General features: G+C 45.1%; 1 protein-coding gene across 1 annotated transcript in view; it reads left to right on the top strand.

Annotated features, from left to right (window-relative positions):
• Positions 1-7,471: 7,471 nt before the first annotated feature.
• Positions 7,472-17,541, top strand: part of DPH7 (diphthamide biosynthesis 7) — a 65,581-nt gene continuing 55,511 nt past the window's right edge. The window contains exon 1 of the mRNA XM_029613066.1: positions 7,472-7,490. The gene's annotated coding sequence lies outside the window, so the exon portion shown is untranslated. The remainder of the gene's footprint in view (positions 7,491-17,541) is intronic.

Raw genomic sequence — 17,541 nt, 5'->3', positions numbered from 1 at the left:
TCTTTTAATATTAGCAAAGCGGACCAATCTTGTTTCTCCGAGGAAAAGCAGGAATGGTAGTCCTCGCACATGGGAGACATCAATGGATGGAGCCCAGCACAGAACTTTGATCTCAAAGAATCTAGAGCTTTCAGCATGCCCTAATGAGCAGGCGCAGCTGTAGTTATCACCCTGAGCAGGCGCAGCTGTAGTTATCACCCTGCCCCCTCGGCAGAGTCCCTCAGTCCTTTTTTTTTTCCCCACAGTATTCAGCTTTGCTGTCTTCTCACCATTTTTGTAAGTTATCTTACAAACAGCTGCAGCTGTTTTCTTCCCTTTTCTCTTAAGGTAGTTTTATTCTTCTAATTTTCCTCTTTTTTTTTTTTTCCAACTTCTGCTGGCCGCATGGTAGGCTTTCCCCTGTGCAGTCTGGCAGGGTCTGTTACTTAAAAAAAAAACAAATAACAAAACAACAACAAACAACCCCCCCCCCCCCCCCCAAAAAAAAAAACCAAAAAAAAAAACTTCTCCTGCAGTTTATCTGTATCCTCTCCTTGCTCTCTGTTTTTTCTCTTTTTCCATGGTGCTGACAGGACTGACTGATGCAGTCGGTCTGTGATTTTGTGTAAGCTGCTGAGCCTAGGGAGTTGCCTGACTTCCACCCAGGCTGGAGTTCTATGGCGATTCATCAATTGATCGGCATTGATGGATTCAGATGGTGGAAGGATTGAGGACCATGCAATTCCTGGGAGGAGGAGGGAGAGCTCATCCTTTCCACATCAAGGAACTAGTCTCCACGAGCAGGAGCCCTGGATGACGTTGCCTCTCCTGCTTGCCAGCCTTGGCAATGCAGTCTCCCTGGGAGAGAGGGTGAGTGGAGCCTTGGCAAGCAGCTTGCTGCCACACCTTGGTACCATGCCCATGGATGTTGCAGGTGCACGACTGTGACCAGTGCACCGTTCATCTAACGCATCGAAGTCGGGATCACATTGAAGCCCGGGCCCACCTTCAGGTACCATGGTCCAGGGTTGCCCTCATTGCCATTGAGGACCATGACCACCCATGATACCGTAGTGGCTGCCTTTGCTATTGGCATAGGTAGAACTGAAACCTCGCTACACTGGCTTGGGCATCGAGGGAGCGGAGTACGGGGCAAGTCAACACCCTCGAGGCCATGCTGCCCTTGATATTGAGGTGCCCATGGTGTCACGACGCCTTTGATGCCCTTGGTTCCATGGTGCGGCACACTTGATGACACAGTGCCCTTGATGCCTTGGTGACCATGGTACTATCAATGCCGCTGTGCCTTCAATGCCATCGACACCCTCGATCCATCAAGATGCGTACATGGCCACCCTCAGGGCTGTTAAGGTTGAAATGGTGGCAGGCCCTCTGCTGTCAAGGTGTGTAGAATCCATGCTGTGGCAGCTCTCGATGCTGTTGAGGTGCGTACCCTTGATGCCACGGCCCCCCACTAGGTCATCAAGTTGCATGGCATCTGTGCCAGCATGACCTCAATGCCACTGAGGCATGGGGCCACCATGGAGGCCTTTGGACCACCGATGCCTTTCATTACCGCAAGAACTTCATCAAGCTCCAGGCACCAGGTTTGCCATTGAGTGCCCTTGTCACCAGAGGCCATCAACCGCTGGGGCTCTCCGAAGCCTCTGCGTGACTGTGCAACCCTCGGGTGGCAAGGGTTTTTGGCCTTCTACTCGAGCCACCCTGATGTGCTGGTGCATCCATATGCAGTGGTCCTGTGCCCTCAAGACTCCTGGGTGGCATCCACTATGGAGCACTAAGAAGCTCAGAGCTGTCCCTTCAGCTGATGATCCCAGCATTGGAGGCCCTGCTGGGTTGTGCACACAATCAGTGTTAATGGGTGCTAGAGAGGCTCTCATCAGCTGTAATGCTTGCGAGGTCATCAAGCTCAAAGCATCGACACCCCCGGATGAATAAGTGAGCTGAGGGGAACTGTCATTGCACTGGCAGTCATCGGATTTTTGGCATCGGTGACCTGTGGGAGGACTGCAGGGCTTCTCCCTGCAGACACCTGTGGCTTCCTTGATCGATACCTTCAGGCACAGAGTCCCCATCATGGCCTCTGGGCAGTCTGTCCATGAGTACCTGTGGTACCGGTGATGGTGCTATATACCCGCGAACTGATTATAGTTGGGTTTAGCACAGTCAAGGCCCTGGGTGCAGAGTCAATGGGTGCCCAGTAGTGGCTTTAAATTGGTGAGTGCGAAAGCGCCGTGGCCTTATGGGCACCGTCTCTGCTCTGGGCACCAGTGGCTGCAGTCAGAGACTGCAGGACATGTCCACAGTACTCCATAAGCACCTGCGATTGCCAGGACTTCGCTGCTGTTGTTTCCTGTGGGACTCACAGGTGAGCTGATTCTGATGCAGTTTAGAGGGCCCACTTCTTGAAGCATTATCAGGTACTGGAGGGGGTGACATCATAGATCGCACCCTCCACTATGCCTTACCCAGAGCACCAGTGGTGCTGGGGACACCCTTGACACCCTGTTCTTTCCACTCTGCTGGAGTTACTGTGATGTTGAGGCACAGCTTGCGCAGCTGGAAAAAGGTAAGGCATCTGTTCCAAGTGCCTTGGATGCTGGCAGGCGACATTCTTCCTGTCTGTGCAGTCCACAACCATATTTGGGTTCTGCCATCTTTCGGCATGGTCTCAAGCCTCCGCGTCAGTCTGCACCGCATAGTGCTGAGGAGCACTGGTGTGGGAGGTGTCATTACACACTCCGTGCTTGATTGTGGGGCGGCATGTAGCCACCGACTCTGGCACGTGGTTCTCGGTCCTTGCTCGGGCGTGAGATTTCTCCCACAAGCAAGGCGCTTAGGATCATAGGTGTGCTGTCATCTGTGGATAGGTTACCATTGCATGAATTCCGCCAGCATGCTTTCACAGCAGAGACCTTCCAGTTGCCTTCTGCTGCCTAGGCATTTGTGTGTGTGGAGGGGGAGAGTTTCCCTCTGGGCAGTCACAACAGATTGTGTTCCGCAGCTGCAGGACTGACCTAGGACTGCATTCCTGGTCGGATCCTGATGACAGCGGACATCGAGTGGCTCAGGAGTCCTCTCCTTTCTCAGCAGAGGAATGTCTTTCAACTTCTACCATGTCAGACTCTCCTTTCTTGTGGAACAGTCTCTGGGGCTCTGACCCTGAAAAGCCCCCCTCCCCGCCCCAAATCCAGAGCCCTGATCCTCTGAATTGGTGCCTCTCCTTGGAGGCCAGGGAGCGGCAGTGGCAGTCGTTGGATTGTCTTCAGCTGGGGTCCATCCAGGGATTGCAGTGGAGACCTCCCTTATCTAAGGCTATAGCTGCCTGTGGTGGGTGGTTGCTTCAGCACCTCAGCGATCAGTGATTGTGCCTCAGTTCTCCTTCAGAGAGTTGCTAGGTCTTTTGGGATTGGGAGGACCTGATCCAACTGCTTCCCTCTCCCCTCTGGACACCCAACTTTGCACCCCTTCGAGGGGTGTCCCTCACTTTCCGTTCCCGGACAAGGGATGGCACTGCTCTGACTGGAGCCAGCTGCATGAACCAGTCAATAGCGCTCTCCCTTGGGTGCTCTAAGATGCAGCAGGTCTATCCATGAGGGAGCCTGTCCAGTATTGTTCCCTGGTGACCCTCCAGGTTTCCCCTGTTCAGGAGTCACTTTGGGAGTGTCTTCCTTGATCACAATCAGTCATTCTTGCCTATGGGACCCTCCTCTGTGAGGAGAGTTTGTCCATTAGCTGGATGATTGTGTCTTTCACCCTTTTGACATATTCATGGCTGAGGGAGTTGGGGGTCAAGTACCCCGCAACAGAGGCACTGCCCTTTGTTCGTGGTAGCATGCAAGCTGCTATTCCTCCTTTCAGGATCACCCTATCTGCGGATGGAGAAGTCCTGGGTCATGCAACGTTGTCCATTTCTGGGCCACGTGCTCCCTTAGGAGGGGAGGTAAATGCATTCATGGCTGAGGTAGTGATTCCTCAGCTGGGTGCTTGGAACTCTTGTTTCGAGATTACCCTGGGCCTGCCCTAATGCCCTTCAGGTTTCTGGGCTGGTAAAGAAATGATCTACTGGGGTCTACACCTGCGACTCCCCAGCTTCCTGTCTCCCAGTGGAGCTTTGGGATTTCTCCCCTGGGGCAAATGCTCTGTTTCCACTGTTTCAAGAAGACTGAAGGCTCTTACCTCAGTGAGTTACTCTCTGCTGGTTTCAGCAGTCAGTTGTTCACTTGGGGTTTATAGATACCATGGGCACCTTAGCTTTACCTCCCCTCCCCCCTAGCAAAGAACACAAGGAGGCAGACTGGTGGACTGCTAGAGCAAGCATAAGTCGCTTGGTTGTCTCTCTGTATACCTGCATGGATGGATACACCACATTTTTCCACTTATTTTCGCCATTCTCTGGCCAATACTGCCTTAGTTTTTCTCATTCTCTAGGTTGCCCAAAGGGCCTTCTTGCTCCCCTTGCTGTCTTGTGACAGCATAGATGAACCTGTTCTGACAGGTGCTCGAGTGAGGACAGGTGCTCTTGAGTTCAAGCCTATCTCATCTCCCTGCTCAGGAGTTTTGGGCTACAAGTCTGTTTTGGGGATTGTCTCATCCCTTGAAACCCTTGACGCTGTCCTGCGCAGTCAGCTAGGTCTGATGCTTCTGCACGCAGTGTCTGTCCTAGGCCCTGCCATGGTTTGCTGCTTGTTCTTCCAAGTGTTGCTTAGGTTTCTTTTGCCTATTCAGCCTACCAGCCAAACCTGGGCACTCTTCTCCAGATCCATTCGATCCTTTGGTTGTCTGTGGATGACAATTTCTTTCTGGAGGGCTCTCGGCCTGTTTCTTTTTAGGTTTTTTTCACACCGAAGGAAAATGTTGTTGTCATCCAAGAATCTCTTGTTTACATCTCCGGGTCCCTTCCTGTATCCAGGAGGATCTAGATCTACTGTTTTTGTTGGGGTTTACTTATCAGGAACCTTGCTTACCGTTTTCCATGATGCGGAGTTTGCTTCTATTTGCACTTGCATCACTCCTCTGCCTCAGGCATCTCTGCTACGCATGAGGCTTTGTGTCCTGGTCTTTTTTATGGCTTTCTTAATAGAACCCAACTCTTCTCCAGCCTGCACCCCTGGTGGATCGGCTGCATCTCGGACAAAGGAGGGAGGTAGTGCTCCAGCACTGTGTGGTTTCCTGCTTTGTCCTGCTCGGACAACCTAGAGTGAAGGATTCACCTATGTGTGAGGACTACCATCCTGCTTGTCCTAGGAGAAATCAGTTGCTTATCTGTAATAGGTATTCTCCTAGGTCAGCAGGATGTTAGTCCTTGTGAAATCCTCCTGCCTCCCCTGGGAGTTGGTTTCTCTCCCAGTATTAGCTATATCATGGACTGAGGGACTTTGCCTAGGGGGCAAGGTGATGACTACAGCTGCGATTGCTCAGTAGGGCATGCTAAAAGCTCTCTATTCTTTGAGATCAAAGTTCTGTGCTGGGCTCCATCTGATGATGTCACCCATCTGTAAGGACTAACATCCTGCTGTCCTTAGAAGAACACCTGTTACAGGTAAGCAACTCTGCTTTCTTTATCTTTTAATCAGTCTAAGTCAATGTAACTTAACCTCCAGTTGGTCAATAAAATTTCTTTAATATAGGTTTCTGTCCATCTCACATAATATAATTAGTGCTGAACCTTTAAACAAATTCATACAGTCTATACATTGGCCAGACATAAGGAAAATTCAAAGCTATACTGGAATGAAAAGTGTCCAGTTTTCTAATTTCAATATTTTATCAAGATCATGATTAAATAAAATTCAATGTTTGGTCACGTTCCAAGATTCCATAATATATGAAAAATATTTAAGCCACTTTAAATTTAATTTGCATTAGCTTTGGAATAAAGTGTATTAATCATTCTTATCAATAGATTAAAAATAAATTTGGAAGTACTAGTCTTGGAAAGAGTATCATTAATTTAATATCATAAGAGATCTAGACATCTTTTAAAATACTTAAAGCATAAACATATAGTATGATATAAATTGATCAATAGTTATAAGCCCTTGGCTGATATACTAGTGTGTAGAATAACAAATATTTTTTGCAAACTAAACATGTGATATGTATGTGTTAGGCATCTTAGTATGATAAGGAAACATCTAATAAAGGTTTTTTTTTTTTTCAACTTTCAAAGTATCCTTTTTGTACAGAAATATGGTATATACAATAAAAAGAAAAATGCTTATAACTAGAAAATTCTCTTGTACAGAAAAACCAATATCCTTTAGACCACAATACATGTGGGGAGGAGATCAACAAACATGAGAAAAATTGCAGAAAACAAAAAATTAACAATAGCATAACTTGAAAGGCATACACATGTTTTGTTAAGGATGATTAACCTAGATATTACTTGCTTGGATCATAATCTTCTTGGAGTCAATAAAACTTCTAAGCTGCTCTGGTGAAAAAAATACATAATTATCTATTATATTTAACAATGCATTTGCATGGAAACCTTAGGAAGAAGGTTGCTCCAATAGCTAAGGTATCCTGGTGTAGAGCCAAGAATTCTTTCCTGAGTTGATTTAGTTAACTCTGGGAAAAATCCTGACTTTTTGCCCCATAAAAGTGCATTCAATTTCTTGAAATTACTCTTCACAACTATGCCTAGATCTTTTTCAGTAAATAAAGATGACTCTAAAAAAATCAGATTTAAATATGCAGGAGAAATCTGAGTTTGAACACTAGAGAGAGAAGGTAGAAAATACTTTATCCAGGGGGGAGCTGATTCAGTGGTAAATTCCAGAACATCCAGGAAATATCTTTTTATAGTAATTCATGGAATCTCTCCCAACAACCCTGGGAAAGTGAATACTCGCAAATTTAGATGCCTTAAAGTATCTTCTATGAACTCCACTTTCCTGTTTAAGACACTACAATCTTGAATAATCGTTGACTGAACACCTTTAACATGTTGAATTTCACCTTCCATACTTTTAAACTTATCAGAAATTTCCTGCTGTTGAGAATCATTATGGTTAACAATAGTGTCCACTTGCTGCAATAGTGAATCAATCTTTGAAGAGCAATCTGAAAAAGCTTTTCCTATAGAAGACATTAAGTCCCACAGAGAGTCTAGGGTAACCACCGCAGGCTTCTCAGAAAAAGGTGGTAAACCATTGGGTATGAGAGTCCCGGCAGTTAATATTTCACCTCCGCTCTCCGCCCAGGTGATCATATCAGCCAACACCAGAGTGCGAGCTCTCTCCCCACCGATCATTGAGGAACTAAGCACAGGCATTTCCATACCTGCTATTCCCTTGCCCTCTGACAGTTGAATTCCCTCCTCGGGGCTCAAAGTGGGGCGAAGCGACAAGGCTGTCCATGCAACTGGTGGTGGGGGCTCAGCGAGACTGGGGTAGGCTCTCCTTCATTCCCCTTGGCAGCTGAAACTTGGGCCCCAGATTGCGATGCCGTTCCTGAGTACTGCAGGATCGTTTTTTGCCACGGTAAGGTAGAGGAGACTGAGGGCTAAGTTCTTATTCTCCCCTTTCTCTTTGCAGGCATTTTGATCAAAAAAGAAACCAGGAAAATTCTTAGAGGAAAATAGCGAGCAGGTAGTGCTGTGCACTGGTCAAGCTGCCATCTTGGCTCCTCCCCATAAAGGAATGATTCTAACAGAATAGTTGATCACTTATTAACTTAAAGTACTTCTGGCTAGAACATTTTTTTCTATTATGTGTTTTTCATGGTTAATTTCGTTATTAGAGAAGTATGCATTTAATCAGGTTGAAGTTTGTATTAATTCATAAGTAAATTTTTAGAATGGCAATAATCAGGTTAACATTCAGATTACAATTCAGTATTGAACAATGATTTCTAAATAGTTTTACTATATAAAGCTTTAATTGAAATAAGATTGAAATTTTACAGAGCATATCCAAATGTTTGGAATTTTAATAGTTGAAAGTGATTTTCTTTTCAGTTCCCTCCAAGTCTTGGGTAAAAAGCTGTTTGTGAACCTGGGCTTCCCACTTCAGCCCACTTTCACTGGAAAATGGGGCAGGGGAATTCTTGAGCTCTTCTTGGTTTCCTTAAAGGTTCATGCTGCGGGAATCCCCTGATTCAAGCACACCCTTGGACCCCCACCGAGCTGGTTCTGCAATTTTTAGTTTTGCTGATAAACTTTTTTTCTAGCTTTAGACAGGACCGGACTGTTTGCAGTACGTCTATTTCATTATTGCTTTGGGTTAACCTCTGGTGTTGCTGAACAAACATTATTTCTTGTAGATTGATTTGCCTATTTGATGCTCATTGTCTGTCTTCCTGCACCTTCCCCAGTGTTTTAATCTTTTTAAGCTCCTGAATTAGTGATTCATAATTAACAATTCAATTTTAGTTTAAGCCTCTTGTGAAGATAGTAGTGCATCCCTTTCTTGACCATCTCTCTACATGAGAGCAGCTGAATCTGGCTGTGTCTGAAACTCTTGTGCAAATTCATATTGATTCACATTTATTATGTATTTATTGGTGATTGCTTGTTCTACTATTATTCCCACCTTTTGGATACAAAGTTCTTCATGTAAACTAAAGTCCTGTAGTTTGTGTCCCATCAAATTGGCTGCAGGGCAGGGGACGGAGACTGGAACTGGCTTGGGGGTAGGATGATTGACAAATATCACAGAATTAGGATGACCAGGTTGTGTTGCTCATGTGATTTACTGTTGCAGAACTCCGCCCAAGGGGGTAGGGATGCCCACTTGTCCTGGTGTTGGTTTACGTAGGCTCTTAGGAAAGCCTTGAGAGTCTGATTTGTTTGTTCGGTTTAGCCATTACTGGGGGAAGGGCTGAAGAAAAATCTAAGGTAATTCCAAACTTCTTACAAGAAGGGGATCAGGGTGCCCAGGGAAACCATCTTGAACTTTTCTCTTTTGATGAATTTGATTAAGGCCGTCTGGGATGGGAAGCAGTCCCTCAGTTTTCTTTGGTTTCAGGAAGTACCAGAATAAAATCTCTGCCCTCTTTGCTCTGGTGGAATGGGCTTGATCGCCTTTAACTGTTAAGAGAGGAGAGCTTTGCTACTGGGCCCCAGAATGGGCTCGGGGGGGGGGGGGGGGGCAATTTGGTAGGAGACCCAAAAGGTTTAATTTTCACCCCTTGTGAACAATGGATAGAACCCACTGGTTTGAGGTTAGACTGGGCCACCAGTTTATAAAGAACTGCAGCTTTCCAGGTCCATTGCTTCGGGTACGAGTGACTTGGATATGTTCCCTACAATCCAGTCAAAACCCTGTCCCCAGAGTTAACTGAGGCATTGGCAGGGGCTTCGGGGCCCTCTGTTGCCTGGAACGGCTATGAGGGGGCTGGAGTTGCTGATGGGAGTAAGATGGCAGAGGGTAGTACCTGTTCGGGCGGAAAAAGGATTTCCTAGTTTCAAACCCTGACAGCTTTCTGACTGAGGAGCACAGGTCCTGAGTGCCAGTGAAGAGCTGCTCTAGGGTTTGTATGGTGGTCCTGGATCTGGACCACCACATCCTTCACTTTATTCCCAAAGAGATTCTCTCCTGTATATGACGCCTGCGGGTGCCGATTCCAATTACAAAGATCCTCTATGCTGATTTGAAAACATCGTATATTGAACGGACCCCCATGTTTTCTGCAATCGAGATGCTTATGCACCAGCGACTGGAGGGTGCTTACTGCTGCTGAGGTAGTTGCTTGGCAACCTCCTGCACCTGCTTCAGAATGTCGCAGAGCTGGGAGGCCGCTATGCCAGCAATAAGTATAGTACCCTGGAACACCACCTGCTATGCATGTGATTTCTGGAGGTCAACTTCGCCCACAGGACCTCTCTGCATTTCTTATGTATGCGCTGGGGAGATTTCAGGGGAGTGCTCTCAAGCCTCTGTGGGGCTCCAGTGCTGTTGATCCTCATGTCAGTAGAATGGCTACAGTCATTATCTGATATGAAAACCAGATAACTTACAACACATGATCATTAGTTTAATGGAGCAGAACTTATACCTTTTGAGGAAGATGACTAGATTTTTATTATAGCAGTATAAGCATTCATTAATTGGTATGATAGATATAGAATTTGGTTTAAATTTCTGGTTTTTAACAAAGCAAAACACTCTTGTAGCACAAGAATGTGTACATAAATGTTAGCCTGCACTTGTCAACTTGTATTGCCAATTGACTATCCAAGCTATAATTAAGCCAGTGATCTCACCCTAAGTTTTCTGTAGTAGTAAGGTCACACTCCTGGGAAATCAGGGATCCTATCTCAGCACAGAGGGAATCCAGTTGTCACGGATTCCCTGGTAAATCAGGAATTCCACAGTCTCAGGTAGGACCCCGAGTGCTCACAGATGCCTCTGTAAACTGCTCAGGCAGGAATGGGGTGAAGGTGGCTTAATTTGCTAGTCTCACTTTAGCCTAATGCCTGATAAATATTCCACAGCTAGGAAGCAGAGCTGGGCCATATTTTGAAACCAGTCTTGAAGCTCATAGAAAAATCTTGTGTGCCAAATTCACAGGTATAGAATTTAGGTGCAGGAATGCAGAAAGAAAAAGTGCTTGCAGTTAGGTGAATAGGAAAAGTTCTTCTCCCTGCAGTCTGTTGTCCAGGATCTTTTCTTTTCTTAGGACTTCATACATATTCATATACATAAGGTCCAAATGTTGATTCTGATTGGATGTTACTACCATCTATAGACGTATGATTGGAGGCTCCTCCTGATATGAGTTCATCTGAGTTATGTATGTGCATATTCTTACAAAAATGCTGGCAGTTTCTAGAGGTTTCTTTCAGAAACCGTGCTTGCTTCAGGGCTAGATACAAAGTTTCGGTCAAGGCCATGGTTTAGCAATTCTGTGTCTAGGCTGTACTAGCAAATTGTGAAATGAATGTCTGACAGGAAGAACAATGGCAGTTTCTTCTTTGTGTAGTCTTACAGTCATGTTAAACCAAAGAGGTCATCATGTAGCTTGAAAGTCAATTTTGTGGTTTTCAGGTCTGCACTTTGGTTCAGTATGTGTTCAGGCCTGCAGGCTCTGGTTCAGTTGCACACATCTTCCAGTATGACTGGCTTATGCCTTACACTCCAGTGATGGAAAAGGCCTTTTTGGCGAAACCTCGATCTGAACTGTTTAATGAATAGGGCCCTAGCTTGCTGTTTTTTAGTGGCAACGTCTGCCATTTTGGTGCAGCTTCCCACAGAGGTTTCAATCCTTCAGCAACCTTGTTTGGGTTCAGGGGTGTTTTTTGGGGATTCTTTGGTCCTGGCTCCGATGGAGAGGCCTCAACATCGGCATAAGTTAGACTGCTCAGTTTGGAGAATTTTCACCTGATTTTTCTCTTTCGGTTTTATTATCAGGCTTTCTGTGCTGAACAGAAGCCTGATAGCTAGCATAAACTCTCAGCTGGGGCCACCAATCTCTAATTAGAGTCCTTGGTTCCTCTCAAGAGGGACAGGGGATCCCCCTTCTGTTTTGGAGGAGTTTCCAAGAGACCCTGATGATCAGGCACACTGACAATACACACACTGAATATTTATGCGATACATTTGCATATGTAATGTGTGGAATGTTTCACTTAGAATTTTATAATTGTCTTCATTATTATTTCTTGATTTATGTATATTTCTCCTTTTATAAATGTAGTTGGTAGACTTCAGCCTTCCCTTGCAGTGAGGACCTGTAGTGGTATATATAATCTTGGGAGAAGCCTCAATTTGACTTCCTCACTTGAAGGAAATGGTTGCTGCTATTTGGGTCTGTGTGTTTGTGTGCTGGCTGCAAAGTTTTATATTGCTATTTTACCAAAAACACACAAACACACATATGTATGAGTGAGTTTGGCTTTCCTTTTTGAAGGAAATAAATCTGTTTGCTGTTCTGTGTGGCGAGTTCTGAGAGAGCAGGCTGTGAAGGGTTTGTTACACATGCATGGCCTCCATTGTATATAAATGCATCTCATGCATATTCATTATGAATATCCTGAAAAACTGATTGGCTTGCAGCACTCCAAAACAAGAGTTGCCTATCCTTGCCGTAAAGGAGAAGCATAGGGGAAATGAGACATTCAAATGCCTCAGAGATATTAATAATGTACAAGAAGTGCATGTTTGCTCTTTTCAGCAACTGAAGAGAAACAAAACTAGTTGGCAATGCAGTTGTTTGGCAAAAGACTGAGATCAAACCAGGAGTCCAGGATACTTTTTCTGTACATGTGTAGGCATGTGTACACATACATGCTGTAACCAGATTTTTTTTTTGGGGGGGTCCTAACCAATTGTATGGATGGAAAGGAGATTGTAGCTTTAAAAGTTTGCTCATGTCTGTTTGTGGTAACTGGAAGCGGCCACAGCTTGGGGAAATGGTCAGGAGGACAAACTGAGGCAGTCTCTGGCTGTTTATTTACAATAACAGAAAAATATAGCACAAGAGGCTGCTTACCTTTGCAGACCTTATCTTACAGCCCTCAACATACAATGGCTTCCTGTCTTCTCCCTGGGACTTGACTCATACTGTGGTGAGGGGAGATTGGTTCTTAAGTAGGACCAGGCCAGTCTTCAGTGGTTCTCAACCTTTTTCCCATCGTGACGCACCTGACAGGCCACACTCACATGTGTGACACACTGCTCATTACAATTCACGGCGGAAATAAAAAGTAAAGGTCCGGTAATTATTTTTATTGTTAAGAATCTCACAAGGGAAAGATACGTATTCTGTCTGAACAGAAACTGCATAAATAGTAAACATCCCACACCAAAACAGCACCAATTTCCAGTACTCAAACAGTAACCACCTTACCTAAGAAAAGGCAACAATGAAAATATTACACCAGGCCTTAAGACACCAATACACCTCCTATTAGGAAAATGGACCAAGTCAGGCTGCTATAGAGCCCTACACAGAAACTACATGCCAGCAGAAAACCTCACCTGAGTCACATGTGCTGACCCTCACCTAACAAAGAATAAAGAGACCAAAACGCATAACTAGAAGCATGCAGACAAAAACTGAATTGGAAACTGCAACAAGCCAGAGTCTCTGTATGCGGTATAACAAGGAAAATAAGAAACATCACCCATCCTTATAAAACAAATCAAGAAATTATAAAATCAGTAGCAGTAAAACTATACTAACAAAAAGAACAGATTATTTCAAAGCAGCTGAATGGAATATCCAATAATTAAAAACTCATATAAAAAATTTCAAAATAGCAGACACAAAGACCCAGTAATGAAAAATAATAAGGATACACAAAATGTTTTGCTCTGTATACCTGGGAATGTTTGATATCCAGGTGTCCTGAGATTATTTTGAATTAGCAGGAAGAGGGGTGGTTTGCTTGGAACTTTCTCCTCTCTCTCACACTGGCTCTCAATCACACACACATTCAGATGCTCTCTCACTTACATAGGCTCTCAGTCACTCACATATACACATGCTTTTTCTCTCACTTATTATATAGGCTCTTAATTACACATTTACACACATGCTGTCTTTTCACGCTTACACACACATACATGCTGTCTTTCTCTCACACAGACTCTCATTCATATGCTTCTAAACATGCTCTCTCTCTCTCATTTACACACAGGCTCTCAATCACATACTCACATGCTTTCTCACCTAAACCAGTTCTCAATCACACAATCTCTCTCTTACTTATACACACAGGCTCTTAATCATACATACACATGATCTCTCACACACAAAGGATCTCAATCATACACACATACTCTTTCACACAAACAGGTTTTCAATCACAAACTTACACATACAGGTTCTCAATCAAACTTACATTCATGCTCTCTCTCATAGGCAGGCTCTCAATCACAGACATACTCTTTCACATGTACAGGCTCTCAAACATTCACATACATGCTATCTCACTCACACACACACAGGATCTCAAACACACATGCTTTCTCATTCACATTCCCCCCCCCCCCCCGAACTAGCGGCAGCAGCCTCCTTTATTTTCAGTCCTCATGGAGAAAGGAGTCCCATCGGCCGCGAGGGTTGACGTTGTTCCTTATTTTACTCCGAGCTGCACTGCTCATCCTTCAAGCCGCGCCTCTCTTCTTTTCTTCGGGCTGATGCTGCCCGCACTAGCATGGTCTCTTCTTCCCACGCAAGCACCTGCTGCTCACCACTTCCTCTTCCGGGCCGCGGGGGGGGGGGGGGGGGCAGAGAGAAGAGAGCATGCCGGTGCTGCTGACTCCAGCTGTTCAGCCCCGGCAGAGGAGGACCGGGAAGTCGCGACACACCAGTTGAGAACCGCTGTTCTAAACTGGTGTTCTGAGGGAGTTTCTTGTACTCCCTCACATACCCTCTCTCTCATCTCAGCCTTGCTATGGTGAGCAACTGCTTGGACCGGGATCCCGTTTCCCTCATAAATAGGGGAAAAGCTGACTTGTGGTTGTATATGTCATCTTTGTAAGTACCCTCTTTTACCATTCTCTTGGGCCCTGCAGTCCCTGATGCTTGCAGCTGATTGAGGTGCTTTCCTTGCTGCTTCCTTCGACACTTCGCCCTCCCTCTGCTGCTTGTGGTATAAACTAGCATCTTTGCAGGGAGCGGTCTGCTGACGAGAAGGTTCATTACAGTTTGGAGGATTCAAACTAGATGTGAGGTAGTCCCAGAACATCTCAAACTCTGGATAGTATCACAAACTCAGTGTAGGATATTAAGGGTGAGCCTCTGTTAATCTGTGCTGCCCCTCCTCATCTTCTTGCCCAGGGACAGTCTCGCACAGTGTGCGCTTTCTTCCCAAAGTCTGAGCATATCCGTGGGTTTAACTTTGGGGTGGATTACTCTGTTCCTGTGAACTCGAGCCTATTGTGTGAGCTAGGCCACTAGGTTGACATGCATGGCTCTACTTTAAAAAAAAAAAAAAAAAAAAAAGTCCTTGGTGATGTGGCTTCATTGTCCACATTGAAACCACTCCTGGGGGTCCAGACTTGTTTGTCCCTTCTCTGGATACTTTGCATCCCCTGCACAGCTCTTTGAATCCAATACGAGTCATTTTTCTGGTATAACAGAATGCTCTGTTGCTAGCCAGACTTGATAAAAGGTATCTGCCATCTCTACAGTAGACTTAAAGATAACCTTAGAGTGTGGGCGTACCCAGCTCACATGACTGGGTGTAGGCCTTCTGTGAATTGCTTGAGGAGGCCCGCCTGAGATGAAAAAGGCAAATTTCATGTTTAACACTTTTTACCCAGCACCCTAAAGAGGTTTCAATGGAAGTCCCTATTTATATAAGGGGCCAGTTTGTAAGTATGTTTTACCACATGTCAGGGGGGGTACCTCCATTCCAAAAATTGCTTAGTTATCTTTTCAGCCTGAGCAATAACAAGTATGTCATAAGTGAAAAAACTGACCAGTGAGGATACTGTCATGGAGGGTAACATGGGTGATGGTTGGTATAAAGAAGTAAAATATTTCTGTAGGTTATTTTCTTGTAAATGGAAATGATCCATTTATTCTAACTTAAAGTAATCAAACATGCTAGTGACGTAAATCTAAGTTTTGGGTCCTGTGTTCAGCCAGTTAATAAAAAAAAAACCAAAACTGCATTTCAGAACCTTGCAAAATGAAAAAGGTGGTGATGTAAGACCAGAAGGAGGAAGGGTACACAACAGCAAATTCAAACTTTGCAATGTAGAGACAGGTGATGTCAGGGGCCATGGTGGCACCTATAGCTGTGCCTTTGATCTGAAGAAAAAAAAGGTTATAAAATCGTAAAGGTTTTTGTAAGAGCTAGCCGGGTTAGTTTTATTAGAACCTCAGAGGGAACCCGACTGGGTTTGACCCCAGAGGTGTGGTAAAACTTGCTTATAAATGGGCCCTTTTAAATAAATAGGAACTTAAATTTTACCTAGCTCCCTGAAGAAGTTTCAATGGGTTTGACATGCATTTTACCTTTCATCTCTGGTGGGCCAAATTTTGTAAACTTATTTTCCTTCATTGGTCTGTCCCAAAGCACCCTTTGAAGTGCTTTGGGGACCCTCCTTGATTTGCGTTTTATCAGGGCTGCAATCTGCGGGGATAGACTAGTCTCTTCAGACTTCACATCAAACCCTATTGCTCCCCAAGTTTGTTTAAGACATCAACCAATGGAAGTACTGAAAGGAGAGGATCACCTTTGTGGCTGAAGAGAGACTCTATAAGTACTGCTTGGGGAGAAATTTTAGAACTTAAAAGTTTGGGGGAGAAGTAAACTATTGGCATAGTCTTTAGTGTGTTTGTGTGTTTTGTATTAAATAGCTAGTCAGAGGGCAGGTGACAATTTTACAGTCACCTGCCCTCAGTCTTCAAATGCAATTCAGAAATTTCCCTTTAATCATATCCTTGTAGGTCACTATCAGATAAACAGTAAGTATGCTAATACATTTAAAGGACCCTAATTGTATGCATTTTTTACTCCCATAGCAACCAAAACTTAATCAGGAACTGAACAAAATTAAGATGAAGACAGCAGTCCAACAGAAAGGGGTAGGGGGGGGAAGCTTTCCCGTCTCTTCCATTCAGTGTCACGTGTATGATTTTTTTTTTTTTAACCTGTTGGTGAAAAGTTATGACTGCACCCCGTGCAAAGAGCTCCTGTCTCTCAGAGAACCAGTCCGATCTCTGGAAGCTAGAGTGGCAGACCTGGAGGAGTTGAGGCAGACAGAAAGGTATATAGATGAAACCTTCAGGAACATAGTAGCCAAGTCCCAACTTCAGACTGGCAGCCCTGGTGCTGCCTTGGAGGAGGAAGGTCTCATGATCAGAGAACATCAACCTGGTGCAGCAGGAAAGGATCCTGTAGCAAGGACCTACCCTGCAGCTGATGCATTGTCCTCTCGCACCAAGGATGTCTCTCCCAGGGCTACTGCCCTGGAGGGAAGGATCAGGTTGGCTGTCAGAGCTGGTGGTTTGATTATTAGGAATGTAGACAGTTGGATGGCTGGTGGATGTAAGGATCGCCTGGTAACATGCCTCCCTGGTGCGAAGGAGGCGGACCTCACACAGCAGTTAGATAGGACTTTAGATAGTGCGGGGGAGGAACCGGCTGTCCTGGTACATTTGGGCACCAGCGACATGTGAAAATGAGGGAGGGAGGGAGGTTCTGCAAGCCAAATTTAGGATCTTAGGTAGAAAGCTGAATCCAGAACTACCATGGCAGCATTCTCTGAAATGCTTCCTGTTTCACATGCAGGTCCCCAGAGGCAGGCAGAGATTTGGAGTCTCAATACATGGATTAGACCAGTAGTTCTCAACCTTTTTTTTGGCTGGGACACACCTGACTTGGTTCTCACATGCATGATACACTGAAAATGTGACCGTCATGGGGCTATATGTAAACATACACTCTGCATCCAAGGGAACCCCCTTGACCTCCAACAATGGATGCAGAGCAGAACTTGGGTATTACCCATAGAACTCACCATGCAAAAAAAGATATTCTGGTTCTGATGACATCTCCCTAAAAGCAAAACAAACTCCCTTTATGACCAGGCACAATAGCCCTCCGTATGACAAGGCAATAATTTACCACTA

The sequence above is a fragment of the Rhinatrema bivittatum genome, chromosome 8 (assembly GCF_901001135.1).
Source record: "Rhinatrema bivittatum chromosome 8, aRhiBiv1.1, whole genome shotgun sequence".
In the NCBI taxonomy this organism is placed as follows: Eukaryota; Metazoa; Chordata; class Amphibia; order Gymnophiona; family Rhinatrematidae; genus Rhinatrema; species Rhinatrema bivittatum.
This window is presented reverse-complemented; position numbering and strand designations above follow the sequence as displayed.